This window comes from Balaenoptera acutorostrata, chromosome 2 (genome assembly GCF_949987535.1).
Source record: "Balaenoptera acutorostrata chromosome 2, mBalAcu1.1, whole genome shotgun sequence".
Taxonomy (NCBI): Eukaryota; Metazoa; Chordata; class Mammalia; order Artiodactyla; family Balaenopteridae; genus Balaenoptera; species Balaenoptera acutorostrata.
In genome coordinates, this window is record NC_080065.1 from 158,560,749 (window position 1) to 158,581,001 (window position 20,253).

The 20,253-nt window shown below is 44.7% G+C and overlaps 1 long non-coding RNA gene across 4 annotated transcripts in view; it reads left to right on the top strand.

The window, feature by feature from the left end:
• Nucleotides 1-20,253, top strand: part of LOC103007326 (uncharacterized) — a 167,045-nt gene that overhangs the window by 42,992 nt on the left and 103,800 nt on the right. For 2 of the 4 annotated variants that reach the window (XR_009007099.1, XR_009007096.1), the window contains exon 2: nt 15,359-15,555. This is a non-coding gene — a long non-coding RNA (uncharacterized LOC103007326). The remainder of the gene's footprint in view (nt 1-15,358; nt 15,556-20,253) is intronic. The other 2 variants (XR_009007098.1, XR_009007097.1) reach the window with 1 other exon arrangement.

A 20,253-nucleotide genomic window follows, 5' to 3' on the forward strand; every position in this document is an offset into this window, starting at 1 on the left:
ACCCCCACCCCCCCCAAAAAAGATGTCCATGTCCCGATTCCCCAAACCTGTGAATATGTTGCATTATATGGCAAGAGGGACTTTGCAAGTATGATTAAGGATCTTGAGATGGGAAGATTATCCTGGACTATCCAGATGGGTCCAATATAAACACAAGAGTCCTCTTAAGAGGGAGGCAAGAGGGTCAAAGGCAGAGAGGAGATGTGACAGTGGAAACAGATGTTGAGGTAATGTGCTTGGAAGATGGAGGAAGGGGCCACTAGTCAAGGAATGCAGGCAGCCTCTAGAAGCTGGAAAAGACAAGGAAACAGATTTTCCCCTAGTGCCTCAAGAAGAAATAGGCTCGACGACACCTGGATTTTAGCCCCATAAGACTCATTTTGGACCTCTGACTTCCAGAGCTGCTAGATAATAAATTTGCATTGTTTTAAGCCACTTAGTTTGTGGTGCTTTGTTACAGCAGCAAGAGGAGGCCAATCCACCTCAATTCCCATTGCAGGGGCAGTGAAGTAGATATGGACTCCAACAGCCCATGGGGACAGCCACAGGGACACCTTCTCAGTTAAGACCCCCCAGATAGCTATTATCCCAGGAGTCTCATTGACCCCAAAATAACCTGTGCAGTCAAGTGCCCCGCACAAGCAAAACTCACTTAAGTATATATGTATGCCCATCTGAAAGATGGACAAGCTGGGCCAAAAAGATATCTCCTTTTCAAAGACCCTGTTAGCATAAAACAACCTCTTAAAGTCACTCTCATAGTGATGTCCAAACATGACAAGCTAGCCCTGGGTGGGGGGAGTCGGGGGGTCCCATTTTCCTTCCCCAAATCTAAGTAAAATTTTGTATATTTAGGGAGAAGAATGCATGGTGGCTTTCTACTCATTCCCCCAATTCTTCTGGTCCCACTTTGCACTTTATTTTTAAATTTTAACAGTGTTTTTTCCCATGGACCCAGAGGCTGAAGGTCATTTATTTCCTACTCTTTGACAATGGTATGAGATCCACATGAAATTAACTCACACATCCTACTTTTGTTTTTCGAAGTATAACAAACAAGATGTTGTGCTGGAGCTTTTTGCACACAGAAATCTGAGTTCGTTGTTCTAGTTGTGTGATGACTTTAAGTCAGAGTACTGCTCAGAGCCTTGTTTCCTCAGCTATAAAATAGGAGTGATAATTCCAAATTCTAGGGGTTGTTGTGAGGATTAAATTATTAAATGACATGATGTAGGGAAAGTACCTACCTCCATGTTGCTCAATAAATAGCAACTGCTATGACACTTTTTTTCTTAAATTAAATGTGGTGATCTCATATTAGAGTTTTGACTTGAGATATGGCATTTTATGAGATTTTCCCCCTGGCATCCTAGGCACAGTAGTTTCTTACTGTGCATCCCCTGCCCTCCACTGTCTTTGTGGGATGGGCATTGTTGGCTGAGTACTTAACATCTACTTTTTCTTTCTCCATCCCAACAGAACCTGGTTTTCTGGTTTCCACTTCTCCCCTGAGGCCTCTGGGTCCCACAGAATCTGATTCCATCCCCGCCCCAAGGCCCTGATTGGCCTAAGGGTGATTGTCAATAATTGGTTCAGGAATTTGGATACAGTCCAATGATCACATGGCATTGCCCCAGCAACAGTTATTGAATCAGGGTGGGCATGTGGCCTAAGCTGGAATGAGGTACAAAGTCTTCTTTCTCTTCCTAGATATAAAAAGTAAGCAAGTGCATTTACTACAGGCTGCAGTATGCCACAATGAAGGAAGCCAGCTTGAAGTGCAGAGTCAGTGTGTGGAGGAAGGCTGAACCCAGAGAGCCAGAGGAGTTCAGATAGAGCCCTGATCATATCATACCTGAAGCCCACACCATCTCTTGACTCCCTGTTGCAGGAGATAGTGTGTCTTCTGATTGTTCAAATAAGTTTGTGCCAGGGTCAAGCTAGAGGTTCTTTGTGGAAGAATTCTCTCCTCTATGTAAGTGGGCATGTGCTGTATAAAAACACTGTTCCCTATGTTATTCCCAAGCCTACAGAGCACCCTTTAAGGAATCAGGGCAGATCTGACCACGGCAAGGCTAGGTGAGTTTAAGGAAACAAATTTAGACTAAGGATCATGCTTTCACCTCATGGAGGTAAAAAGTCCATTGAAGATAGGGTGATGAGTCCTGGGAGTGCTTCAGTGGGAAGTGAAATATGACACGAATTTACCCCTTTCTACCAGAAACTCCAATTCCCTGTGAGAAGTAGCATGGCTCTGAGAGGCAGCATGGCATGGTGGGAAGAAGCATTCAGAATTGAGACTCTGATCTGGGTCTGGATCCTGACTCCCCCCTCTCCCTAGCCATCTACCTTTGGGCAAGTCACTCAGTCTCTCTGATTTATTATTTATGTGAATGCCTCTGAAAGTCTCGTATGTGCTGAGCACCATGCTAGGTACTTTTTGTGGATTAGCTCACTTTATCTTTAAGCCCACAAAGTGGGTATGTTTTACTAATGGGGAAATGGGCTCAGAGAAATGAATAACTTACCAAAATCACAGAACAGAAAATGATGAGACTGGGATTTGAAGCCAGATAATGGGACACTGGAGACATCTGGTCAACCCAAACCACCACATTGTACTGCCTCTAAGCTTCAAAGGAGCAGGAGTGGCTGGTTGCATGCAGGCAGGGAGCTGAGGATAGTGATGGGGAGGCTTTAATACCCATAGCTCCTCCATTCTTTTATTTTTAACTCACTTCTACAGCCATCCCCAACACTATGATTAGCCTAACATTTTACAACATGGAACATTTGCTAGGGGCCTCCTAAGTCAGGTATTAAGGATGCAGGAAGGGTTGGGAGCTGAGCTTCCTTAAAGTTACACTTCCCCAATTCCACTAACACCACTAAGTAAGACCTACACGCACTTGACAATGGAGAACTCTCTCGAGAGCCCCCTGGTGAGGCTGAGAGACCAAGCTTTTCCTTTAGAGGCTCTGAGTTCCCATGCATCTCATGTGCCTGGTCAGTTCCAACCACGATCCTGCCCTCTTTCTCCAAGTGGACCACAACCTGCCAGCCCCACACTGCAGACCAGCAAACTGAGTCCCACACCTGCCGGGAAAGCCCCAGGTCATCACCTCCAGCTGAAAATGAGACCTGGAAATGCTGGACCCACCCTCACCAGCTCCCAGCCAATCATTTGATCTGAGTCCCACATCTTCATCCAATAAATGCGATGGATGATAGAGGGTCTGCCCACCTCACACTGTTTAAGACCAAGGAGGTCATATATGTGAAAACACTTTGTAGACGGTAAAGTGTTCTACAGATGTGATGATTGCATGATTAGTAGTGATGTGATCATTTTATATTCCTTCTCCTCATTTTAATGCCTCATGAAAAATGCCAACAAAAAGGCTGTCAAATCTGTGTGAGATAGTAGATAACAATGGTAAAGGTACAGGCTCTGGGGCCCCCAAAGAGTTGGGCCTATGCACCTACCAGCTGTGTGATGTTGGGACATTCCTTACACTCTAAGGCTCAGCTTCTTTGTGTGTAAACAGCAGGAGTGTGATACCCATGTTATGGTTGCGAGAATCCATTTGGATTTAAAGTGCTTTTAGGAACATCTGTTTTGCCTGAGCCATCATCAATCACTCCCCCTTGTTCTAGAAGCAGCACCCTGATTTCTCTCTGGGGGATGTCCCTATTGCATGCAGCCTTAGTGGGGTTGCCATTCAAAGAGCCCTGGCCTCCCCTCTCTGATGTGCATCAGAACCTTAGCCATGCCGTACATAGCCTCTCTGCAGGGAATCTGACACCTGGACAACGTGAAGACAGGACACAGCTGGAGCTGATGAGGATGTGGTTTGGTCTTGCTGTCGAGAGCCCTGGAGCTGATCTGGTTTCCACTGGGAGACCTAGTTCATCTGTTTTTCCTTCAGTTCTGTGAGCGCCCTTGGAGCCTTCTGTTATCACCCATCTTTGGCCAGAGTGGATTTCCTTGCTAACCTTCTGAGCACCCTAACTGATCCAAAAGCTTAGAGCAAGAGCTTACCAGGTACATATTACACATGTAACAAACAATAGGTCTAGACTCAGTGACTTAATCATGCACTCATGGGATCCTGAGGCCTGTTCATTCTACCCCAGCATTCCCCCTGCCCCCACCTTTCTTTCCTCTTTTGTACGATTGATGCCCTTTTTATTCCTCCTTTTTTTTTTTCTTTTTTTAAAATTTATTTATTAACTGATTGATTTTTGGGTGTGTTGGGTCTTCGTTTCTGTGCGAGGGCTTTCTCTAGTTGTGGCGAGCGGGGGCCACTCTTCATCGCGGTGCGCGGGCCTCTCACTATCGCGGCCTCTCTTGTTGCGGAGCACAGGCTCCAGACGCGCAGGCTCAGTAGTTGTGGCTCACGGGCTTAGTTGCTCCGCGGCATGTGGGATCTTCCCAGACCAGGGCTCGAACCCGTGTCCCCTGCATCGGCAGGCAGATTCTCAACCACTGCGCCACCAGGGAAGCCCATTCCTCCTTTACATGTTATTCCTCCTCCAACAAAGACAAAGCTCAAGGCCCAGAACTTACCTATTATGGTCCTCATGAATGCTGCTCACCAAATATTTTTATGCCTTCTTGGATGTTGACTAACCTTATTTGAGGTGGCTGGCTGCTCTATCAGCCTGGATACTCTTGCCAACCCACAGTGGATGTGTACCATGAGCAAGAAATAAACCTTCGCTGTTAAAAGTTACTGGGATTTAGGGATTGTTTGTTACTGCAGCAAAACCTAGCCTAACCTGACTGATACATATACTCACTTTTCCTTTCAGCTCTTTGCATGTTGGAAGCACTTAGGAAGTGATTTCTCAAACTACTTATTTTCTTCTTCAGACCTACAACCACCATAAGGGCACTCTGATACCATTTTGAGCCACGTTCAGTGGCACAGAATTTGGTAAAACAAGAGTAGGAAAGCCCAATCCTGTTTCCTTGCTTCTTACTATGAGTCATGAGGATGTACACTGCACTTCAGGAAGCACTGCAGTGGGGTCATGCGGATGATGAGGTTCTCAGGTGTAGACATATATCCCATCATTCAAGTGGGGACTCATTCAGCCAACATGTGCCGAGCTGGAACTCTGTGTTGGATGCTGTGCTAGCTGTAGGCAGGTGGGGGAAAATGTGGGTGAGAAAGCCAACAATCTGAGCCCAGCACTCTTCTGGATGTGAGCCAAATGGCCTGGGAGTAGAGAGGTAAGAATGACTAACCCCAGTTTTGGAGATTCAGGTGACACTTGAGTCAAGTCCTTAAAGAGAGCAGGACTTACCTGGGCCAAAAATAGCTTGGGAGCAAAGCCAAGGGCATGAAGGGTGTTGGTGGGGAGAACTTTTGGCTCCCAGCTTCCTGGGGATATTAGACAGTGAACCCCCTGGAACCATGGTGTTCAGAAAGTTTGTGCAGAAAAGTTGGTAGGTTAGCTCTCCCAGCACTTTTTTGTTGAGAGACGGGGATTTGGGCAGCCAAGGAAGCAAGTTTGCAAGTGTTTCGAAAAGAGCAGGCACTTGATCTCAGATGATGCCGAAACGAATGGGAACCACTAAAGCCAGACATTCTCCACGGTACTTGGAGGAAATTAGCAGCCCCAGGAGCCAAGAGGGTGTCAGGTGGGGACTTGGGGGTGAAGAGTATGTGAGATGAAGGGGCTTGGGCATTGCTGTGGTTTCAGTTTTTCAGGTGGAGTTGAGCATGGGTATGGCCACCACGAAGTTACTATTTTAGCAGAATGCTTCAGGAGACCGACAGGTCATCAGAGAGAAGGTCTTGTGCCCAAAGGGGAGGATCCTCTAATTTTGGCAGATCCGGGACACCCCCTAAAGTAAATATATATGTTCTTCTCATATTGTGCATGATGAACATGAAGGTTTTCAGTAAAATGATGATCTTAAGACCCTTTAATGATATAAATACCATGAAAATGAAATGTGCTCAACCTTGTCAGTAATCAGGGAAATGATGAGCAATGATTTGTACTGGTGTTGTTAGATTGAATTCCCAAGTTTGTGCGGGATCTACCGAGATATAAGCTACATCCTTTCCTGCTGGACTTAAACCTGGAGGGATACAGGCTGATGCTGTTGCAGCCATCTTGCCACCATGAGGGGTGAGCTTGTCTGAGAGTGGAGCTATGCCAGAGGAAGGAGAGATGAGATGGAGAGAGAGAGAGAGAAGACAGAGAGATCAGGGCCTGACAGTACCATTGGAGTCCCAGGATCAAGCTGTAATTGAGGCTGGTACTCCCCTGGACTTCTCAGTTAAGTAAGCTAAGTTTGAGACCGATTTTCTATCTCTGGCAAGAGTTCTAGCCAACACAAGCATAGTAATGGGGGAGAAAAGGCTTGTGATATTTGTCAATTATTGAGTGTTTACTACATACTGTTATAAGCACTTTATGTGTATTGCTTCATTTAATCCTCCCAACAAGCCCATGAGGTAGGGCACTCTTATCCTCATTTTACGGACAAGAAAACTGAGGCTTATACAGCCCAAGATCACAGAGCCAAGTTTGGACCTAGGTAGTCTGGCCCCAGAGCTCATACTCTTAACTACTGTCTCATCAGAACTCTTGGTGCTTTCTCTGCGGTTGATCAAGGCTGGCTTGGCCTGAAGGTCTGTGTATGTGAGCATAGCCAGTGGGATCCTGGACATTCAGTCTGTAAGGAAAACCCACATGATGTTTTCAAATTCATTGTCTTTCTACATTTAGAAGATGATGATGATTTTCCATCCTGTAGTACAATGCTATGGGCTTAATTTGGTAATTAAATGTTTGTTGCTGGGAGTGAATAAATTGTTCTCCATCACCAGGAGATTTTGTCATGTCACTTTGAAGTTGGAGAAGCAAGGCGCCTGCTTGTTCACGGCGGCATTCACTTCCACATTGTAGCCTCATGTAATATATACTGACGATCTTTCTCCATTTGTAGTCTCTGGGAAGATGTTATTTACTATCCCTGATGCTAGAGGAAAAAAATTAGGTCACTGCCTCACACATCTTCCTTAAACCATCCAAACACGTGCTTCTTTAGGCAGAGATACATTTTCTGAAGAAGAGAAAACAGGCGCTTTTTTTCTCTTCTAGTCCAACTTTTCTAAAACCAAGACTGCTGTGTTCTCAAATGTTCGCAGCTAGCGTTCTGAAATGACGTCAGATGTATTTCTTTTTCTTTTATGAAGTGCGTGGGCTGCAGCCTCTGTTCAGCGGTAGCATCATTATATTGTTATAAAGTCCCGAAGTCCTTTAACCCCTGAAGCACGGACTCTCTGCCCCTCCTCTCTCTCTTGCCATTGGAGGACATCCAAGATGCTCAAGTGGCCTGCCCTTCCCACTGCGGGCCATCTCCAAGATGCTCAGGGTTTGCGCTGCACAGTGCACACAGCCGGGGCACACAGACCTGTGCAAATGAGCTCTTTTGAAAGCTGCCATCTCCAATGTAGGTGTTTCGTGAACGACACCTTATAAAGAGAGTCACTGGTCCACCGCGTTTCTGCCAAATTATGTCAATGTGGAATTAAGCTTTTTTTTTTGCTTGTTTTTGGTTTTGGGGAAGTCATAATCTTTTTGAAATAATTTACTTTGTTGTTTTTAAAAAATATGCAAAACATTTGGAATGGGTTTTTTAAAATTCTGATTGTACCCTAAAAGAATGTAGAATTTTCACCCCTTCTGAAATTAAAAAAAAATCCTGTTACATGAAGATCAATCGTTAAAGTCCTTTTAGAGTCCCATGAAACACTTATTCTTAAAATATTTTATGTGAGGGGATACTGAGAGAGCATGTATACAGAGGCTTTTGAGTCAGATTGGGGTCAAATCCAAGGGCTTTACTTAGTAGTTGTGGGACTGGGCAAAATACTCCACATTTCTGAGCCTCAGTTTCCCTCCTCCATAAAATGAGGAAAATAACATCTCTATGCAAGAGATGAAGACTACGATAAGCATCTGAGACATAGGAGGTACTCATCAAGTGATAACTGCTTTTTCATTTTTTATTATTTTTAGTGCCGTATAGTTGATTTACAATGTTGTGTTAGTTTCTGCTGTACAGCAAAGGGATTCAGTTACATATATGTATACATTCTTTTTTTATATTCTTTTCCATTATGGTTTATCACAGGATGTTGAATATAGTTTCCTGCGCTATACAGTAGGACCTTGTTGTTTATCCATCTTATATATAATAGTTTGCATCTGCTAATCCTAAACTCCCAATCCTTCCCATTCCCACCGCCCAGATGACTGCTTTTATTATTGCCCTTCGTTGTGGTTTTTCCCTCTACATGAGATTCCCATAGGAACTTAAGTACCAACCATAAGCTTAAGGTGGGGAAGCAGGGGTAAAGGTAACGTGATGTCCAGGTATACATTGTGTCAAGCAAAATTTTATGAAAGTTAGGACTCAAATCCAAACCCCAACAAACAGATATTGGAAGCATTCATTTGCTTTCAGAAAGATTCATCTTTAAGCTGTAAACTTCCTGGATTCATTCATGACTTCCTGTTCAGGCTACTTTGGGGTGTGTATTCCAGACACAGTCAAGGGTCTGTTCTCCAGGATCTTGTCCTGGACCCAGAGGAGACTGCACTTCTTTTGAAAAGCAGATTTAAGGTAGAAGTCAGGGAGCTGCTAGCCAATAAGAGGAGACAGAAAAGCAGAAGAGATGTGGAGGAAAGAGGGGAAGGGAGTGGGCCTGGAGGAGGGGCAGCCTCGGAAAGAAGGGGACGTCCCTTTAGGAAACCCCTTAGGAGAAAAGCACACAGCGGGGTGGGAGAAGAGAAGGAGAGAGGAGAAGGGAGAGGAGTCTCAACTGCTGGACGAGAAAGGCCACGTGCAAATAGTTAAAATATCGCTCACTTCTATTATATCATGAAAAGAAATGGCAGTGACCAGAGCTGCCTGGATTAGGAAAAAAGGGTGTAATTCCATCTTGGGGCTTCTGGTGAATTGAGCTTGTGGTTCTGCGGTTTATGATGTCACCAGAACCCCTGGCTGGAATTACAGCCTTTTAATTTACAACTTGGTAAGTGGGGAGGCCGAGGGTCCATCATCCCTGCTTGAAATGTGGTGAGGACCCCAGGGTCGAGGTTGGCCTGGGAGTGAAGGTCTGGAGGCTGGCCCCTTGTACCCTTAGTGGGTAGACAGTCTTGGTCAAGCCACTTTTCCTGTTCTGTCCTCTGTCTTCTCCCCCTGTCTCCCCATCCCTCCCTCCTCATTTCCCCAAGTTGCACAGCTTGATTTTCGCATGATTTATTTTATAAAAAACCCATGTTAGCTAGATTCCTCTGGCCTTCATGCTCATTAAGCTCACAGTTCAAACCTTTCCGTCTCAAAACCCACCCAAGAAAGGCTCAAATGTGACATCTCTGACTTCTAAAGGAAGAGCCCTACATTGAATTGGGGAGCTCATTTCTGTCTTTTGTTCTACCCCCCAACCTCCCTCTCCATCATGCATGCCAAGGTCAGGAAGTGATGGAGCTGGTGGTACCACTGGTCCGTGGTGAAGCCTCAAGAGTGACTGCTCACAGCCTCCTCCAACATGACAGCATTTGGTGCCCCAGTGCCTTTGCTTATCCTAGCTCCTCAGCCTCCATTTATTCTTCAACCTTTAACATAGGTTTTCTGAATATTTATTATGTACCAGGAGGCCCTGGACTCAGTTCTTGGGTTATAATGGAAAGCAAGATAAATATGACTGCTGTCTTCATGAAGGCTCCTGCTGCCTGCTTGACATTACCATTTTGGGATTGCAGAGATCTCAAAGTTAGAATGTCCCAGCCCTTATTTCCAAATTCACCCATCCTTAAGGGTTCCCCGTTTCAGTTTCTGCCACTATCATTGCCAAGTTGCTCAAGCAGAGATCCAGAGATCCAGGAGTTTCGTGTCCGATTTCTCCTTTTCCCTCATCCCCAACGGCCAATCTATAGGCTAGTCTTGTCCATGGTACCTCCAGGATAAAACTCTTCTGGACCACTTTTCTCCATCTCACTGACATCTTCTTACTCCATCAGCTCTTCATGATTGCAACAGCATCCCAATGGCACCTCCCACTTCTTTATTGTTCTCTCTAATCCAAGAGTTCTCAAAGTGGGGTCCCCAGAGTAGCAGCAGGAGCAACACCTGGGAACTTGTTAGCAATGCATATTCTTGGGCCTCCCCCAGACCTATTGCATCAGAGTCTCTAGAGGGTGTGGGACCCAGAAGTCTTGAGTTTTACAAGCACCCCAGGTGATTTTGATGCAAGCTCACATTTCAGAACATCTTCAATCCATCCTCTGACCAGGCAGGGTACTTTTTTTCAAATGCATTCTCTTATTTTTTAAAAATGTTGTTTTATTCAAGTATAGTTAATTTACAATGTTGTATTAATTTCTGCTGTATAGCAAAGTGATTCAGTTATACATATGCGTACATTCTTTTTCATATTCTTTTCCATTATGGTTTGTCACAGGATATTGTATATAGTTCCCTGTGCTATACAGGAGGACCTTGTTGTTTATCCATTCTGAATGTAATAGTTTGCATCTGCTAACCCCAAACTCCCAGTCCACCTCTCCCCCACCCCCTTCCCCCTTGGCAACCACAAGTCTATGTCTGTGAGTCTGTTCCACAGATATGTTCATTTGTGTCATATTTTAGATTCCACCTATAAGTGATATCATATGGCATTTGTCTTTCTCTTTCTGACTTATTTCACCTAGCATGATAATCTCTAGGTCCATCCATGTTGCTGCAAATGGCATTATTTCATTCTTTTTCATGGCTGAGTAATAGTCCGCTGTATATGTATATACTACATCTTCTTTATCCATTCATCTGTCTATGGACATTTAGGTTGTTTCCATGTCACTATTCATTCAGGTGAATAGTGCTGCTATGAACATAAGGATGCATGTATCTTTTTGACTACAGTTTTCTCCAGATATGTGCCCAGGAGTGGGGTTGCTGGATCATAGTTTTTTTTTTTTTTTAATTTATTTTTATTTTTATTATTTATTTATTATTTATTTTTGGCCGTGTTGGGTTTTCGTTTCTGTGCGAGGGCTTTCTCTAGTTGTGGCAAGCGGGGGCCACTCTTCATCGCGATGCGTGGGCCTCTCACTATCGCTGCCTCTCTTGTTGCGGAGCACAGGCTCCAGACGCGCAGGCTCAGTAATTGTGGCTCACGGGCCTAGTTGCTCCGCGGCATGTGGGATCTTCCCAGACCAGGGCTCGAACCCGTGCCCCCTGCATTGGCAGGCAGATTCTCGACCACTGCGCCACCAGGGAAGCCCTGGATCATAGTTTTTTGAGGAACCTCCATACTGTTTTCCATAGTGGCTGCACCAATTTACATTCCCACCAACAGTGTAGGAGGATTCCCTTTTCTCCATACCGTCTCCAGCATTTGTTATTTGTAGAGTTTTTAATTTTTATAAATTTATTTATTTTATTTATTTATTTTTGGCTGCGTTGGGTCTTCGTTGCTGCGCACGGGCTTCTCCCTAGTTGCGGCGAGCGGGGGCTTCTCTTGTTGTGGAGCACGGGCTCTAGGCATGCGGGCTTCAGTAGTTGTGGCATGCGGGCTCAGTAGTTGTGGCTTGCGGGCTCTGGAGCACAGGCTTAGTAGTTGTGGTGCATGGGTTTGGCTGCTCCGTGGCATGTGGGATCTTCCCAGACCAGGGCTCGAACCTGTGTCCCCTGCATTGACAGGTGGATTCTGCGCCACCAGGGAGGCCCTGTAGAGTTTTTAATAATAGCCATCTGACCGGTGTGAGGTGGTACCTCATTGTAGATTTGATTTGCATTTCTCTGTGCATTCTCTTATTTACTCCCATTTTACAGATGAGGGAACTGAGCTCTGATCTTAGAGGGTAAATTGGATTATATAACTTCCAAGCCGAAAATCCATCAGGAACCTCCCACTGCACTTAGAATAGAACCTACACCATCTGTCTCTGGCCTCTCTCCCCAGCTTCCTTTTGAGCAATGCTTTTCCTTAGACTCACTTGTTTCCAAACATTCTTATCTTTCTGTTCCATGAACATACAATTCCCTTTCCAGCCTCAGGGCCTTTGCACATACCATTCTTTCTGCCTGGAACACTCACTCTCACTTTATATGAATAGCACCATCACCTCATCATTCTTGCTCAGCAAAAATGTCACCTCCTCAGAAAGACATCCCCTGACTGTCTTAAAATAGATTACCCCAGTATTCGCCATTTCAGTTCCTTATTCATCTCTTCACAGCACAGAGGTAACTTAATTCATTCTTTGTCTTTTGTCTCCTCCGCTAGGAAGATAGGAGCTCTGTCTTTTCACCATCGAATTCCTAGTACCTAGTACCTACCATGGAAATACAGCATGGAATGAATGAATCTATGAATGAACATAGTCTAGGTTATTTTGCTTTGCCAACCAAGTCCTTACTTGTCCTTAAGATCTCAGCTCAAATATCACCTTCTCTGGGGGGCTTCTCTCGTTGCCCTAAGCAGAATTAAATCCGTGATCTCCCAACACTCTGGATGGCGCCATGACGACACCCATTTCCTTGTGAGGCTGGGGAGGGGGGGCAGTGGGATGGCAAGAGTGTGACCTTTGAGGCACAGAGACCTGGGTCCACAAAACAGCCTGTGTCACATCCTGGCTGCTCACCACTTCCCCTCTCTGAGTCCCCTCATGTGCGCGATGGGGAGTTTCTCGTGAGGATGCAGTAATGTGCCTGGCACAGGGCAGGTCCCTCAGAAGTGGTAGCTGTTAGGTTTTAGAGTTGAGTTATTCATATAACTCTCTCGCCCAAGAGCCTGGGAGCTCCTGGAGAGCTGGCCTGTGTCTCGTCATTTGTGCATGCCCTCCCCATGCATGTCCAGGGCATGGTTTTGGTGGCCAGCTGGCCAGAGGACAGCGAGAGGGCAGTCTCTGTATGTGGGTGAGCCTGGGAGGGAACACAACTGGTTTGGAAAGCAAGCTAGACCTCTTCACCTATGTCCCCCTCCAATGAACATCACAAATGGATGAGCCAAAAACGCAAAGAAAATCATGGGATCATAGCTTGAGTTGAATATCCCATTTGCCCAGAGATGCCATCGAGTTGTTTTGCAACGCCGCTTGGAAAGGCCCAGTGGGTGTCTTTACCATCTGAAACTGCTTCCTTCCAGCGCTTGCCCTCAGTTGCATGGATGGCAGGGAATGCAGGAGACACCAGGTTCCAAGGAAGTGCATCAGGCGTTTGCCTGACCCTCACTTGGTCATAAGCGAAGTCTGCTTTTCTCTCGTGAGACTCCTGGTGTACGTAGATGCCGATGCTGCCTGTCTGGTCCACCCTCTTTCACAGAGCCTCTTGATCTGTTCCAGCCACTGCTGACCTCCGCCCAGGCCCATGAGCAGGAGACTCACCTCTAAGTTCAGCCGTGTCTGCCATCTTGTACTGTGCTCTGTCTCAGGGGCACTTTGAGGTCCTGGCTTCCTCTGGAGGCAGGGCTTTACCATTGGTCAGCTTCCTGAGCGTTCTCTGGGCACAGCACACACTAGGGGGACCTCTACTTCCAGGCATCCCTTAGTGTATATCTGTATTGTCCACACCTGAGGCATTTGGATCTCACTTTCATGATTTTTGCTGTAGTATGTTTGCAACTGCAGTTGCCCCTCATATCTGTGGGGGATTGGTTCCAGGACCCCCATGGATACCAAAATCCAAGGATGCTCAAGTCCCTTTATAAAATGGTGCAGTACACTCAGCCCTCGGTATCCGTGGATTCTGCATCTGTATATTCACCCAGTCCCTCCCCGGCTGGTTAACCTGCAGATGCGGAACCCGTGGAAGCTGAGGGTCGACTGTACTCACATTGTTACTTCATATTTTCCTTTGAACCTACTCACTATTTTTTTTTCTACTCACTATTTAATATCAATAGATTTATTTTAAATGGAAAATTGATACCACTCTCTGCTTTATTCGCACTGCCCGTGTCAACTGCCATGAAACCATAAAAATAATACAAAAAAAGCAAAATCACTTTATGCATTTCAGCTAGATCTGCCAGAGACTTGAGCTCGAGGGCTTCTTTCTCTTTGTTGAAAGTGAGAACAGCAAGTTTTAGAGATGTGTTAAACTGCTACTTTTTCCTTGAAATAATCAGAAAGTTTGAAAGAGAATTGAGAATGAATTAATCCCTTGATTGAATGTTTTTTAAGGCTATGTCTGGTACCGCCTAAACCATTTTAGGTATAGTGACTATAGTTAGCAATACTGTTTTATATACAGTACTTCAAAATTGCTGACAGACTGGATTTTAAATGTTCTCACCACAAAAGAGGAATGTTAATTATGTCATGTGATAGAGGTGTTAGCTAAAGCTATGGTGATAATCATACTGCAATATATAAATGTATGAAATCAACACATCGTATACCTTAACCTTATACAATCATATGTAAATTATACCCTAATAAAAATAACTAATACATAGTTAAGGCACAAAGTGTTTTAGCGAGATTAACTCACCTATCTTTGGAATAATACTATGATGGTGTATTATAATTATCCCGCTTTTCAGACAAGGAAATCAAGGCATCTAGAGGCTAACTTGCCCATGTTCATACAGCTATTGGGTAGTGGAGGCAGAATTTGAACCCAGCTGCTTGGTTCTGGATGCCTTCATCTCAAATGCTACTCTCGCAGCCCCTTGGAGGTCCCACTCATCTTAATACATTGGGGATGCTGGCCGTGTGGAGAGCTATGGATGGCGAGGCCAGGCCATCTCTTCCCTGGGCATGGTGGGTCTGGCTCAAGCAGAGCTGCGTGACCCATCGACAGAGCTGCTTCCTCCCGGGGCCAGGAGTTGTGATCATCATTGTGTCTGTGGTGCTTCTGTGTCTTTAGCTCTGTTCTGTTCATTGAGCACCTGCTGGGGACTGGGGACATGGACACAGATACACCCCTTGCTCTCCGGGAACTCACAGTCATCCAGTGGGGGAGGAGGACCATAAATGGACACTGGAAGAGCCGCATGATGGAGTTCTATTACAGAGGGGAGCACAGCGGGGTGGGCCGGGCTGCAGGCACCTCACTCAGGTTGGGGGGTGGAGAGGTAGGTGGGGTTTGGAGTATGCTTCCTGAAATGAGGAAGGAAACAAAGAATGTGCAGAGCAGAGGGAAAGCGAGAGAGAAGGCACAGGGCTGAGCAGCTGGGTATGGGCAGGGCAGCATGCTTCTCGACTCCCTTGGAGAACGTAGGTAAGTCTGGGTTCCCTTCCTGCCCTTGCTTGGAAAGTCCTGGGCAGCGCTGCAGGGAAGAACTTGGGCCAAGTCTCCTTTGTCGTTGCTTTTTCAAAGGGCGCAGATTTGAAATGTATGTCCAGCGACCAGTGAAGACCTCCAGCTCAACAGAGAAAAATGGAAGCTTTGGTCCCCAGCCGCTCCGGCGAAGAACCAAAGATCACTGCGGTCTGATTTTTACAGACTCCGTACCACTGTTGCAGCCTGTGATTCTGAGGTGCAAAATTGGCCAGCCCAGAGAGGTAATTTTCGGGGTGAGTTTGTTTATTTTAAACCCCACACTGGCAGTTGGGTCAGATTTTTATGTGATGATTTTGTGTTCTGCATATAAGGAAGTACTGCTCGTTGGCTACTATGAACGTATCCAAAACATCTCTCTCCAGAATAAACTCGTGCCTTGCTGATGAAATGAAACATACTGGGGCCACACTCAGAACAGAACGTGCTTGGTGTGGCGATCCCTGGTGAGCCGCTAACAAGAACCCGAGAACTTGGAGCTCCTTACCGAAGGCAGGAGCCTTCAGAACAGGAGCCGAAAGGCTGTGCTGAATGGCAGGTTGTGAACATTTGGGGGGTATGCAAAGGCTCCTTGGAATATTTAAAGGATGCCCGCAGTCTCGTGCAGCATTTGATAAGTGGCGGTGGTGGACCAGTTTTGGCACAGGAGGGGAGGAAAAATAGTCATAATTCAGACCTTCTACCCAGGGCAGTTTAGGTTGTATCTAAGTGGAAAATGGAAGTTGTTTGGAAATCTGCTCAGGACACACAGGCAGGTGGGAAACATGACCGTCACTAGTGAACTGAAGGACACTGTCTGTGTGGCCTCAGTAACCTTTTTGTGCAAAACTCGGAGGTTTAGGCTGTCAGGGAAGCTTTCAGGTCGCTTTCAGATTTGAAGTCCAGTTAAAGGAAAGGTAAGTAGGAATTTGCTGAGGTTGTTTTGCTCAGTGTATTGGGCCAGGTTCTTCAGCTGCAAGCAACAGAAACTCTCTGGGAATTTATCGGCAGGACATCGGGCGCACTGAGGCTGAAAAGAAAAGCAGAGTGCCTGAGTCCTGCAAAGGAGGGGACCCAGGACAATGCTGGGGACCTGGGTAGCAGGACTTAAATGCTGTCTCTGGGGCTTTACCAACCATCAGAGTCTAACCTTTTTTGGCCTTGTATCGCTCTATTCTAGCTTCGAAACTTCTGGGTGAACTGGGTCTAATTGACCCTCTCATGGCTACAGTACCCACTCCTTGGGCAGGGGAGCACAGGGCGCCTGAATTAACTGGCCCCCCAAGACTATGCAATGGGGAGTGGGTAGGGAGAAAAGAAGAACAACTCCCCCCCAAAAAGTGTGCTGTTACCCAAAAAGGGGGGCATAGATGGTGGATGGACTAGCATGACAGATTTCTCTTACTCAGAGATAATGAATAAACAGGTGACAATTTGGACTGTCACACAGCCCGTTTTTTGAGGTCATAATGAGCATGAGTATGACATTTGGTCTTCCTAGCCTGATCCTATGGAACATTTGCTTAAATATTCCAGTCGGCTGGTGTAGGGACAAGCATTTCTACCTGTGGTCCGTGACTTGGCCGTAGCGCAAGATCCTGGCTATTTCAGCCATTTGTCCTATCCGCTCTTGGTTAGACTGGAATGATGATATTGGGGTCTATCTTTTCAGTTTGGGAGTTGTAACCATGATTTTTTTTTTTTTTTTTTTTGGTCGGGGTTCTTTGCACATGTTCCTTGGACCAGCAGGGCAAAGGAACAGGAGGAATATGAGGGGAATTGACAGTGACCTTTAAAAATGGCTTGGTTAACTCATGGCTTAGTTAATTCCCTCGCCCTCTTGGGTTAGGTAGGCAAATTACATTGTTAAATTTCCACTAGGTACTATTCTTACCAGACACTGACAGTGGAGAAAACTCTGAGCAGCATTTTCCAAAGCATATTTTATGGGATCTAGACCTTGAGATCCTTAAAAAAAAAAAAAAAAAGGGAGTCTCAAATAAGCCTGGAATATGATGCAAATTACACGGTTGGATATTCATGATGCAGATTAGCATATTAAAGGAGCTGATAAGTCCTGCAGTGAATAAGCCTGTTTAGTTTTGTCTAATTTGGCGTTTCTAAACATTTTTGACCACAGAACATTTAAAAATAATACCTGTTACTAAATAACACCTCTGGCTTTGAGGAATGCTGACAATGCTCTTTCACCTCTGTTGCTCTGGAACACGTGGGGTCATTGGCCACGTCTTCATCTTCTTGGCACTTATAGATTTCTACATGGTGGCTTCAGAGGCCATGTTTCCTTATATTTGATAATTGTAAAGTAAACCTGAGGCCTCACAGCATACTTCCATGTTGCTCCAGATTTGCTGTGCCAAGGTTCATTTACCCTGCCACCAGTGTTTGTCAGGTGCCAATTACAGAGTGTTCTGTGAGGGCACATTTGGGAGCAGAGAACGAATAAGGGATGGACCCTTCCTTAAAGAGCCACTGCGCTCACAGAGGAAGAGTGAAGAGCAAACAAATCACTAAAAACGGTAGAATGAATAACAATAAACAGAGCAAACAAATCACTAAAAACGGTAGAATGAATAACAATAAACAGATGCTCTGTGCCAGCCCCAGGATGGGCTTGGCATTCTGTGTGCATCTGCTAAGGACACGTAAATTATGTACATCGTACCTAAAGCTCAGCCACTCTGCTCTAGAAGCATTTTTTCCCTTTGTACAGGTAAGGGAACTGAGGTTCCTGGAGGTCTGTCTCTTGCCTAAGATTTCACTGTCGGTGAAAGATGAGAAAGATGGAGGCAGGTTTGAGTCTGAAGCCCAGGGTCTTTCCAAACACTCCATGCCGCTGCCATTTCCTGACCAGATTTCCTAAACCCCAAAGCTGGAGAGTTTCTGAGACTGTCATATGTGAGAGTGGGCTCAAATATTTAAATGAGTACTGTCTCAGAAAACCTGAGCTGTGATCCTTGTCAGCAGTGGGAATTGACAGCAAGGCAACTTTAGCCTTTAAGAAAAAAGTTATTTCTAATTGCATGAGCAATCCATAAATAAACTCTTCTAAAAAATAAAAATATCGCAGGTGAGCTATTCTATAACAGCTACCCTGGTCTCCTAGTCTCTTCCCCAAGGGTAAACCACATGATCAATTTGGTAGGTAGTCCTCCAGACCTTATGTACAAATGGATATAATATGGGAACTATCACACTAAGTGAATTATCTTGCAGATTTTCTTTTTTCATTCAACAGTATATTTGAAGCTCTTTCTATGTTAGTATGTATACCTACATCATTCTTTTCTTCAACTTTTTATTCTGAAGCAACAACTTCTTTTGAAACACAAAAGTTGCAAGAATAAGAATAGTTCAAAGAATCTTCAAATATCCTTTCTCCAGATTTCACGTTTGTTATATATGTCTGTATATATATGTATGTATATAGTTGTACATATGTAAGTATAGAGTATGTATGTATATAGTGTATATGTACATATATGTATGTAACTATATGTATGTATGTAGTTATATAAGTATAACTATATAGACACATGTTATATATATAATTTAATGTTATTATATAGATAAAGTATAATTTTCTTCTCTGAATCATTTGAAAGTAAGTAGCGTACTTCATGTCCCTGCTCCCCTAAATACTTCACTGCATAAAAGTAAAGATATTCTTTTAAATAGGCATAGCAATTATCAACTCCTCTAAATATAATATTGACGTGCTACTTTGACCTAGTCTACCATCTTTATTCCATTTTTGTCAATTAATTGAATAATGTCCTTTGTAGGATTTTCCCCTCCAATACAAGATCCAGTATAGGATCAGATATTGCCTTTAGTTGTCATGTCTTTTTGTTCTTCTATTAATATGGAACAATTTTTACAGTTTCTTTGTACTTTATGATATTGACACTTTTGAAGAACACAGTCGCTTTTTATAAAATGGGCTGTTTCTTATTTGGGGTTTTCTGATGTTCTCTCATGATTAGATTGATGATTAGATTGAAGTTAGGCATTTTCAGGCAGAATATTATATAGATGATGGGTCCTTCTCAGGGGACCACATATGCACACTCGCCCCTCGTTGGTGATGCTAATTTTCATCACCTGGGCAAGGTGTGGTCTGAGTTGTCCACTGTAAAGCTACTATTTTTTTCCCCTGATAGTTCCCCGCAACTATCATGCGGTCTATTGGAAGGCACTTAAGACAGTGCAAATAGCCTGCTCCTTGTCAATATTCCCCCCCAGATTTATCATCACTTGATGATTTTTTTTTTTAACTTTTTAAAATTAATTAATTATTTATTGATTTAGTTGCACTGGGTCTTGGTTGTGGCAGGCAGGCTGCTCAGCTATGGCTCAGCGGCTCCTTAGTTGCAGCACATGGGCTCCTTAGTTGTGACATTCGACCTCTTAGCTGTGGCATGCATGTGGGATCTAGTTCCCCGACCAGGGATCGAACCCGGGCCCCCTGTATTGGGAGCGTGGAGTCCAGTGCACTGTGCCACCAGGGAAGTCCCACACTTCATGATTCTTGCCTGAACCAATCTCTGTTGAGATGGTTGCAAAATGATGATTTGCTAGCTGTAACAATCCCTCCATGTACACCAGTGGGCTTGGCCTTCTCTTGTAAGCTAGGGCCTTCCCTTCTCCCTATGTATTTGTTTATCTATCTATTTATTATTGACTCAAAGATTTGGCCAGATTTGGCCAGTAGAAGCCCCTTCCTGGTTCTTTGTGACACGTACCCATCTTTTTGTTGGTATTTCATTACTTTCTGGCATTACAAAAATGTTCCAGGCTCATCTTGTACCTATCCTGCCTCAGTCCTGGAATCATCCATTTCTCCAAGGACCTCTGGTTTCTTTCAGTAGGGGATGGTATCATAGACCGAGATCTGTATGCTGGCATGTTCATCGCTACTGGATCTCCTTGCT